Below are 10,910 nucleotides of genomic sequence, written 5' to 3'. Positions count from 1 at the left end.
TGTTGTGTGTGTGTTGTTTTTACTTTTGTTATCACTGCAGCTAATGTTTTATTTCATTCTAATAGCAGCCAGTGCAGTCGATTTCCCCTCAGTTATGTGTGAAATTGAACAACTGTAACAGAGCGATCAGTCGTGTGTCTCTGGGTATACAGAAACAATTAGTCTGTCCTGTGATCTCCAGCATGCTCACTCTCTGGCCCTCAGGCTCTCTCTTGTATCAAATGAGACAAGATATCTAGCAGACCCTCTAACCCCACAGCCCTCCTCCCCCTCTGAGACACCCACTAATGGCTGGAGACCTCACAAGTTTGTTATCAAAGACTCAGCGGCTCTCCAGAGCAGAACCTCTCTAATAAATCACCTCTCTTATCTGAAACGAAAACGCTTCCTTAACTGCTTTTCAGATCTTTGGTAAATGTTTGCTTGTGTTCATAATCCGTAAAGTCACACTTCATGGGTTGAACTGCTGCATGTCACAAAACCACTGTATATATTTCAACTATCACTCATTACAGCTACTGTACACAACTTGAAAAGTGATGACTCTGGTTTCCCTGGTGGCAGTGCTAAAACACAAAAACTCAGTTTGCCTTCACATTCGACAACCAACAAACAGAATAAAAATGGAAAACGACAACTGGAGACGAGCCAAATCCTGTTAAAACTGTTCAAAGTGCAGGTTTTTTTGGTCTTTACATCCAGTAAAGGAGCACATCTGTTGTAAATATTGACGCTACAAGCTGGGCAATATGTAGGATGTAATTACAGCTGCTTTGCTAGGCAACTGCCAAAATCCCACAAGGACACAAATCCTTGCATGTTCCTCTCCCAAACTGAAATGGACATTCATCAAAAAGAGTTTGCTTTGCTAATTTACACTGTAATCCATGCGGAAAACGGAATGAAAACGAGGCAAGACACACAATTTAGATGAGATGACTTCTGCAGAGATGAGGGCAGCGCAGACTGCTGCAGCGAGCAGGAGGTGAGAAAACTTCATCAGAGTGAGGTCAACTAACTCCTGAACTAGAATTAAAAATAATAGCAACTCTCTCACTCAGAGCACATTGCACTAGTTTGCTATTAGTTTGAAATTTTCATCCAGCTGTGTTTGTATAATTATAAACACAGCTGGTGCATGAAAGTGTGTGAAGAGTCTTGATTTCAATTGTAAATATCTTCTGAGTTGTTATTTTTGCTGCATTCATTCTTTTTCTTTGTCAAAACCTGATTCCTGCAGCTTCCATGATGCATTTATTAGGATGCAACCAATATAACATTTTTGGCTCCAATTCTGATTAAAATTTTATATCAATTTTATGTATTTGTTACAGCATATATACAGTAAATATGGTCTGTAAATATAATATATATTTCCAGCTGAAACATATTCATCACTGCAGTAATTATCCAATGGAAGGTTCTTAACTATTTGTTTAGTTGAATCCAGATGGCAACTTTTTTTTTTTTTTTTTAAATGCTGATTTCCATCTATCTGCGATAGGCCTAGATCAGCTGTTAAAATAGGCAATCCGATAAATTGGTTGGGTTCTTGTCTTCACCCTAAGACTACTAAAGACCAGTCCCACAAAACAAGTTTAACATACCCAAGACATTTAGCTTTGTTATTGGGCTTAACACATTTGAAGAACCACAGTCACACTAAGATGGTTACTGAGTCAGTCCAGAGTTAATCTAATTTAAGTCTACCTATGAGTGTGTTCGCAGCCAACAAGTTTAGAGCTGCAACAAACTACAACCCTAAACCAATATAGGGAATATATAAATATAATACAGACTAAAAGCAATACAGCTTCTGCAGCTAAAGCAAGAAGGAGGGGGGTTAAATTAAAAAAACAGGAAAATGTGTAAGTTAGCAGGCGTATTAATACCACTGCCCCATCATTAAGGCAGGAGTAGATCTGACTACTATAATTAGCATACGGTTGTCTATTCCAATGAATGTGCTGCTTAGACGAAGGTTATTCTTATGGCAAGTAAGATAATTTTAGCCTTATTTTTTCCAGCTGCAGCCCTGAAGGTGTTAAATGGTCTTGAAAGCACATTAAAAATCAGATTTAAAAACACCATTCAAACCAGTAAGTAGGCTTACTGCAAATCTTATAACAAGTACAAGGCTTTAGAGCTTTAATCAGTCTCTGATTTGGGATTATTTTTCCTGTACAGAGGCCTATAGAAGAATGGAATGGCTTTACATTTCTTGCATTCAGCAGAAATCCATAGAGAATCTATATCTGTCATATTTATGCTCATCAAGTACGGAAAATGGTTCAGACGGTTTCTAAAAACTCTTTCCCTCCTAAAAGATCACTCATTTGTGCACCAAGCTCAGCTTCTACGAATGACGACGTCATTTTCGGAGAAACCTTGGTCAGTCTGCATTGCTTTTATCTTTTATATTGAATATAACCTGCATAGGAGGAGGTTAGATATACAGCATAGGTTACCATGAAGATGTAACCTGGTAAGAAATTAATTACTGTCCTAACCCTGAAAATGCCAAATCCTGCTTCACAGTACAGGCCTCTTGATGCCCCAAGACTTCTCTTTACAATAGAAACAAATGTCACAATATCATCAGCTTTTTCAGCTGAGCAGCATCCATCAAAAATGGCAACAAAATGTTTTAAATATCATTCTGCTGAAACAGTTGTTTATTTTCAAGCCTTATCATTTTTGAAAAACGTATTCACAAAAAAAATAGCATCAACAACAGGTTTCTCATCTGTTGATGTGAAAAGCCAAAGAAAAACAAGTTTCCCATCGCTTCAGCTACCATGTTTGCGTTCCATTAACTTGTCGCATGCCAAGCAGATGTCAGGACTGATTGTCCCTGGAATGGAGTCTGTTTAAATTTTAATGGCTTCATTTAAATGTTGCATGTCAGAGCCGAGGGTTCCCTGAACTTGAGTGGTAGGTAATGTCGGGGGAAATGGCTTCATTGCACAGGCTTGCTGCTATGCACCAGCTCCTTGGCATACAAAACACTTAAACGCTAAAAAAAAACAGGCTGCTGTCCTATTTTAACATGTAACAGTGTTGGATTTTCTGCTTTTTCATCAGAGCTGTGAGGTTGAAATTGCCCCCTAATATCCTGGCAGGTACTGTATCTGTATCTTCACATTAGAGTAAACTGTAAATACATGACAGGACGTTTGACTGACACATGTATGAGATGTGTTTTCATCTGCATCTGACAAGTCTTGTCAAGCAGCTGTGGACTGATGTGACGCGCTCCCTTTATTCCATTTTCTAAATGAAAGCTCAGAGGACCTCTTCTTATATAAACATGCATTACCTTGTTCCCTCGCCTTTTTTTCAGCTCCTTTTCCCCCCACTATTATCCTCCTGCTAACTCCACCCACTTCCTTCCACAGCAGCCCATGCACCACACTGTCTGTTAGCACAGCACAAATTGGAGAAAAATAATTCCAGCTCTAAAGCTTTAAATCCCAGCGCTAGATAAGCTGTTTTTATCTGAAGTACAGTGTTTGTCCTTCATGAAAATTCATCGCCCCCACAAGAGGCAAAGGCAACACTATAGGTGAACTAAGCCGAGATAAACACTCTAATTGGGATGAAAATTGATGCCATTCATTATGGATGCCTGTCTTCAAAGGCAGCGAGAGCCACTGAAATGTTGAAAGGAAATTGACTTGCAGCGTCGCTAGTTTGCTTTGAACAAGTGAGAATACGTCGATTAAATTCCACCAGCACAAGACGGTTATGCAGATTACATTTGCTGTCGGACTAAAAAAGCATGTTTGTCTCATGCTGATGGCCCCTCATGACAAGAGAACAAAAGAGAAAGAGGATTAATAAACTAATTCCATCTCTCCCGCTCTCTGTTGTTGCTCTAATTATCAACTTGATAATATGTTTATTCAGGTGATATGGCAAATTCTCGTCATTATTGTAGTTATAACACAGATGAAACTGCTGTGTTCTGAACATACAATAAACTCTTTTGCTGAACAGTAAATTAGGGCTGAGAAGATCATTACGCTGATGATTTTTTTCCCCCCATCAACTTGCTCAGAATAACAACTCGGTGATAATTCACAAGAGCGGCATCCACACCTGAATTAATTTCGCTGCTGTTTCCAAACAAAACATTGCTAAGTTAAGTGTAAAATAGGAAAATTCAATGGGTTATGAAACTAATATGTGTTGCAGTAAACTTATTTTGCTGCTTTATGGCTCTACCTGTTTCCCACTAAGACTGGCAAAAATCAGCCGGGACCAGTATAAAGCCTTGTGTTTGACTGGAGACCCATCAGCAATGTCTGTTAATAAACCTCAGTTAAACTGGCTACTGTGAATTGTCCTCATTATCCAATAGGTCAAAGCTTTTATGTACGGAAACAGCCTTCCATTTGGATTTCATCTATATAAATGCAAGCAATTTGTTTGTGTGCAAGATGCCCTTTTTGGGAGGGATATAATTGAGATGAGATTTAAATGATAACATTTCTGTATAGAGCACCGATAAACAGTGAGCAGTTGGGAGAGCAAAGATGAATGTTGCTCCCCTTGTTTGCAAATTTACTTCAGAAGTCATTAGAATGTTTCCATGTTGTCTTTTCAACAGGAGAAAAACATCCAGAAAGCCTAATGAAGGAAAATGAAAAGCTCCAGCTCTAAAATGCTCAGTGATTAAACTGGACATTAATAAATGCATTAGCCTTATTTAGCTGTAACTCTGTGAGCAGCTTGATTATGCAGATGTTTTCGAAGCTCATCAAAGCAAAATGTCACCTGGATCTTGAGGTTCCGGGGACTGCTGGAATGAATCAGCATTTAAAGATCAACAAGTCGCAAGTGAAGGTGAGGAGAGAGCGGAGTTGCTCACGGAGCCCTGCTGCTTTTCGCTGTGGTCGTCTAATATGAAGTCAACTAACCGCAAATGCTAAACAGGATTTTAAAATTCTTTCAAATAGCAGAGCAGTGGGGAAGCTGGAGTCAAATGTAAAAGTGTTTTTCAATTTCCCCATCTGCATAAAGCCAGATGTCATTTATACATGCAAATAGTTTTTAAAAAATACTAAAAGGAATAGGTATTTATGTAATTGGTGTTATTCAGCACTGTAACTTATCAGGTGGAAATGCAAATACTGACCCTTTACTGAGGTGTATCGTCAACTGATGCTTGATCCAAACTTTCTAATTGTGTCGCCTCAGAATTCTAAAGTTTAGATTTGAAGCTACTGGTTGGTTGTTGCCTTTCTACGAGGAGTTTGGATGTTCTCTTTGTGTTTGTTTTCTAAAAGTCCTCTGGCTTCTTCCCACAGTCCAAAGACATGCATGGTGGGTTAATTACTGCTTCTAAATTCAACTCCGTCTCCACAAAATGATGTCCTTAAACAACGATATTGGTTTCTCATTAAAGTTTTGAAAGAAAAGTAATTTAGGTTTGGAACAAACATATTTCCTCGCCTATGACACCGCAAGAAAGACTTTCAATTTCAAAGAGCATAATGAGGTAGAAGGGGAAGATGGAGGCAAAAGTTGTTACAAGACAACATTTAGACTACATAGAAGATCAGGGTGTGAACATTATACTAAGACTTTATTCTAGTTTTCAAGCATCATTTACTCTTTGGTGAGGTTTAGACACCAGAATATTTTGGTTAAGTTTCAGTAAAATATCACTAACACAATTGGTAAACACAACAAGTAGGAGCTTGGTGAGGTTTAGGTACCAAAATTAGCTGGTTAGGTTTCCAAAAATAGCACTGTTTACCTCAAAATATACCTTTTGACTACATATTTAAAGCTTTTCCTCCATTTTCTTGGTTGCCATGGTGAAGAGTCCCAACCCACACTGAATTATTTTAAGTCATTTTAGCTTAGAAATTTAATTTCTACTTCTACTTTAAAAATATGAATGAATTGCACTTAAGTTGTAAAATCAGGTTTAAGCTGTCTGATAACTTGTGAAAGTGTAAAACTACCTGAGGTTAATTAACTAAATTTGAGACAAGAAGTTCAATAATCGTATAATATTAGGTTGAGTCAACTAGTCAGACAGACAGGCTTGCTTTCATTTTACATTTCCGAAGTTTAAAGAATTTTTTTATTTGTTTAACTTTGAGAACTTACAGCCTCGGCCGTTCAGGTCATTTTTCTTTACCAGGGTCAGTACAAAGACAGTCTGTGAGGCTGCTCCCAGTTACATTGAGATAAATTGTAAGTCTATAGTGCAGAGACTGAATTCAATACTAGCCTTTATTATGAAAAGACACAACCGCAACTTAATTTAACAAAGACACATGGCAAGTTTCCACCATCTCTGAAAGAAGAGTCTCTGGGAAGCTGTGTAGCAATAAATCTGGGGAAGTCTGTTTATGTACTAGTTTTGCTTTAAGCTTAATTGAATGAGTTGAGTGAACTCTCAACTGTTCATTTGTTCAACTCATCATTTTAAGTCAGAATGTCACAAGGCATGAGAACTCATGCTTTGAAAGTTAAAAAAATACACATTTAAAGATCAGAAATGATATACATTAGCATTAAGTAAACAAACAAATGAGTATATTTCACTTATGATGCTTTACAGTGCATGATTGCATGCTATATATACTAAAATACATGGGAAAGACGACTTGATTTACAATTTGTTTGTGATTTGAACAATTACAATTTCTGGCGAAATTTTAGTGAGAATGCAGTTTAGTTATATAGAAACATCATTTTGTGGAGACAGATTTGCAGAGTTGTGAGCGTACATGTGAGTCGTTGTCAGTCTCTTTGTGTTTGCCCTGCAGTGAACTGGTATGATCCCGTCCGTTGTGTACCACACTTCTGGCCCAGCGTCTGCCGCAGTAGGCTTTAGCCCCCCCCCCAAAAGACTATCTGCATTTAGCTAATGGGTGCTTAATCGTGTGTTACATTTCAAGTCTGAAAACTATACCTTCCCAGCGGTTCTTTCTGGCCCTCTGCCACACTGTGATGATATATTATTGAAAAATATGCCAGCAGTTTAGGTAAGGTACCACTTGAGAAACGTTTATCAATTATTCAGGAGAGAAAAAAAACTCTTTAATGCCTCCCTTTGCACTCCTGTGATGAAACGTATCTATCCAAGCATAAAGAAAATAAGTACATTTCCACAGTGTCAGCCATGTTGGCTGCCTCCATGCTGAAACACATGGAACCACATCAGCTGGGGGGTGCCTGAATTTTAACAAAATTTATTCTCACAGGAAGAGCTGTCCAAACTCCGAATCTCTGCCCCCAAAGCTCTGATTTATGCGCATTCATATCTGAAAAAGGGCAGCAGCAACACCACTCCTCTTCCACTCATCCAGTCATCAGCAGCAGGTAGTGCAGGAGAGCAGTTTGACTGAGGGGTTTCACCTGTGATCAGTGAACGGCAGCGAAAATATGGAGCTGTATCATTTTATTCAGTAATACAAGGCTTCACTCTCTAGTGGGTCTTACAGAACTTAGAGGTTGAATCCAGATAACTCTAATGTGACACAAAACACACGACCACTACAGGCACATCTTGTCGGTATTTCTACAGTCCTGCTCTGATGTGGGCATCTGCTTTTTGTTCTCACCTAAATCTGAGCAGTCGTCAGACCTCATTTCCTGAGCAATGAACAAAAATTACTGCAGTTGTTTTACCCAAGTAAGTAAAAAAAAAAAAACTGGTGCTGTAGTTACAAAATTCACAATGACAGTTAAATACCGTCCGGCTTCCTCCCATAGTCCAAAAATATGCTGAGGTTAATTGGTTACTCTAAATTGCCCGTAGGTGTGAATGTGAGTGTGATTGTTTGTCGGTATATGTAGCCCTATGACAGACTGGCGACCTGTCCAGGGTGTCCCCTACCTTCCCCACATCCACCTTAAAAGAATATTCCACCAAAAATCCCTGGACATGCATCTAAAATGTTGGTTTAACCAAGTATTCCATCCAAAATCCTCAAAGAGACCTGAGGGGCTGGTTTAAAGGAATATTCCACCTAAAATCCCAACTAGGGCAGCATGTGTAGCAGCAACAGCAGAAAGAGGTCCTCTCTCGGTGGAAGAACCGCGTCCGAGTGGCAGCTCCCTTTCTGCTCTTACCTTACTCACTAAACTCAAGTCCCATGGAGGACTGCAGTAGTTGACGTTTCCTGCTGCAACCTTCTCTTTTTCAGCTTTCTTCCACGTCTAATAACTCCTGACCTGGTTTTTGTTGACGCTTTTGACACTTTTGACCCTTTTTCCGAGCTTTGACCAGTCCGAGAACATGAAGTACATCATCGGCATCGGCGGCGTAACCAATGGAGGGAAAACCACCCTCACCAACCGCCTGATCAAGAACCTGCCCAACTGCTGCATGGTCCATCAGGATGACTTCTTCAAGCCCCAAGATCAGATTGAAGTTGGTGAAGATGGCTTTAAGCAGTACGATGTCATCACTGCTCTGGACATGGACGCCATGATGAGTCAGATCTACGCGTGGCTGGAGAACCTGGTGAAGTTTGAGAAGTCTCATGGCGTTAATAACACCCTGGACACAGAGATTGCCCCGAAGTCCGACCACAAGGAGGAGAAGGAGACTCACATCCTCATTGTGGAGGTTTTCCTGCTTCACACCTACAGGCCTTTGATGGACGTGCTAAACCAACGTTACTTTAGTTCTATCCCATATGAAGAATGTAAAAAGAGGAGGTGCTCTAAGAAGTACACGGTGCCAGACCCCCCAGCCTGTTCGATGGCCACATCTGGACCATGGACCTGCAACACAAGAACATCTGCTCACTGTGAAAGATTATTGAGAGCAGCTTTTTGTGATTTCTATGCAGAACACCATGATGTTTGCTGAGCTGTGCACTAATAAATGACTGAAGAATATGGAATATTGCTACGGTTTATTATTGTTCTCAGGTTTATTGTTAAATGTACAGAGTGTTGCTTCTTGTATTTTATTGTATTTGATTTAAGAATATAGAGTATTTTTTCTGTTTATTATTATTCCCAGGTTTAGTATTAAATGTATAGAGTGCTACTTACTGTATTTTATTTTAAAATTTACATTGCTTCACAGAACATTTAAGATTATTTTACTACAGATCAAGGGTACAGATTGTTGTTATTTACTGTGTATTGGGTAGTACTCATTTTGATTTAGACTGATTAGCATACAGAACCCTATGATGTTTCTGGTTTACAGTTGAGAACTAGTTGCTAAAAGTACAGAATATTATTTCTTATTTTAGGTGTGATAATTGTCAGTAAACATTCTAAGAAGTGGAAATTGACAGGGTTGTATATATAGTGCTGTTCTTGCACAATATTTGTCACTTAACTGCCCTCAGGATTCTGTCGTTGAGCTTATTAGTTTTACATAACAGGCAGATACTGCAGCTGATGATGTTGTAATTCACATAAACAAGGAAACAAGTCCATCATAATTTGAATGTTAACAGTTCAAAATGAAAAGGTCATATACAGCTTTCCCAATGGGTTAAAGAGCCAAAAAAAAAAAAAAAACATGAAAAATACTTTGTAGAAGCAAGAGGTTGGTAGCAGCTTTCATTTTTTCTTACAATTTTTCGGTGGCCCCCACTAAAATTTATTTTGGATCTGCCCTGATCTGCCATCATGATGATGAGCTCTGAGCTCAGCTAAAATGTTCGATATCTTAACAGTTTAGAAAGCAACGAGGTATAAATGAAGTTATTAGTATGCTGATGCCTTCTAGCTGCCAGTGGAGTCGACAGAAACTCACAGTGGAGGGAGTCTGCAGTAATGAAGCGCAGGCTGCTGTAGTAGAGGGCATCCACAGGTTGAAGGGTGCTGATGGCAGCATGAGTATCCAGCACATCTCCATAACCCAGAGTGGACACTGTGCTGGGTTGTATAATGATGTTTGCTGCTTTCTTAGGAGACACAGGCTCTGTTGCAGTAGAAGAATCAAACTGAATCTTTCATTTCTTGACTTACATCTACCTACCTACCTATCTATCTATCTATCTATCTATCTATCTATCTATCTATCTATCTATCTATCTATCTATCTATCTATCTATCTATCTATCTATCTATCTATGATGTACATGGGTTTAGCAGGACTATCTGCAAATCAAATTTCCTATATATTTATAATGCCAGACTGTATCAATCTGATCACCACTTAAACTATGGATGGGATTGGGAGCATCAGTGATTCATGGTCTCGTGCAGTCATTACACATTTAGTCGTTTTTGGACTTCAGTAAAAGCTTTAAATTCAAGAGAGAGGCAGCTAGTTAAAATTCTTTAATAAATTTGTAAAGCACTGCATGCCCCTGAACCAAACTACCTCTGTGAAATGTTATTGGTCTACAAACCAGGAATACCCTTCTGATCCTCCAGTTCCTCTTTTTAGCCGTTCCACACAGCAGAACAAAGATCTTTTTTTTGGTGATGCTGCTTTTAACACTCTGAGCCACTGCAGCAGCTTTTCAGACTATGTGAGAGGAGATGAAAACACAGAATCCATCTATTCAGGCTGGCTTTTATTAGGTGTTTTATAACATATGGTTTTAATATTTATGCTTATTCTGTTTTAATCATTTTTAATATTATTCTACGTAATGCACATTTATGGGAATAAATGTAAAAATACAGGAGTTCCCTATTTTTCCAAAATACAGTTAGAATTGAAAATCTGACACTTTCTTGAAGACAAAAACAAAAAAATGGATCATTAACAGCTGACTACTATAAAAACTGACTGTGTGAATTCAGCAGTAAGTTTTCCGACAAGTGTTCACAAAGCATGTTTTATTGTAGCAGCTGGATTTAGCAGCTAACTTTACACGGAAGCCTTGAGATAGGTCACTTTTACTTTTATTTCATTTTTCAAATAATTTTTACTTGGTTTCTGAAAAACATTTCCTGGACTACAA

At 38.7% G+C, this 10,910-nt stretch overlaps 1 pseudogene; it reads left to right on the top strand.

Moving 5' to 3' along the window:
* Positions 1-8,206: 8,206 nt before the first annotated feature.
* Positions 8,207-8,799, top strand: LOC127537519 (nicotinamide riboside kinase 2-like; annotated as a pseudogene).
* The last annotated feature ends 2,111 nt before the right edge of the window (positions 8,800-10,910 follow it).

The sequence above is a fragment of the Acanthochromis polyacanthus genome, chromosome 15, assembly GCF_021347895.1.
Source record: "Acanthochromis polyacanthus isolate Apoly-LR-REF ecotype Palm Island chromosome 15, KAUST_Apoly_ChrSc, whole genome shotgun sequence".
In the NCBI taxonomy this organism is placed as follows: Eukaryota; Metazoa; Chordata; class Actinopteri; family Pomacentridae; genus Acanthochromis; species Acanthochromis polyacanthus.
Note: the sequence above shows the minus strand (reverse complement) of the source record. Positions and strands in the feature narration are given on the sequence as shown.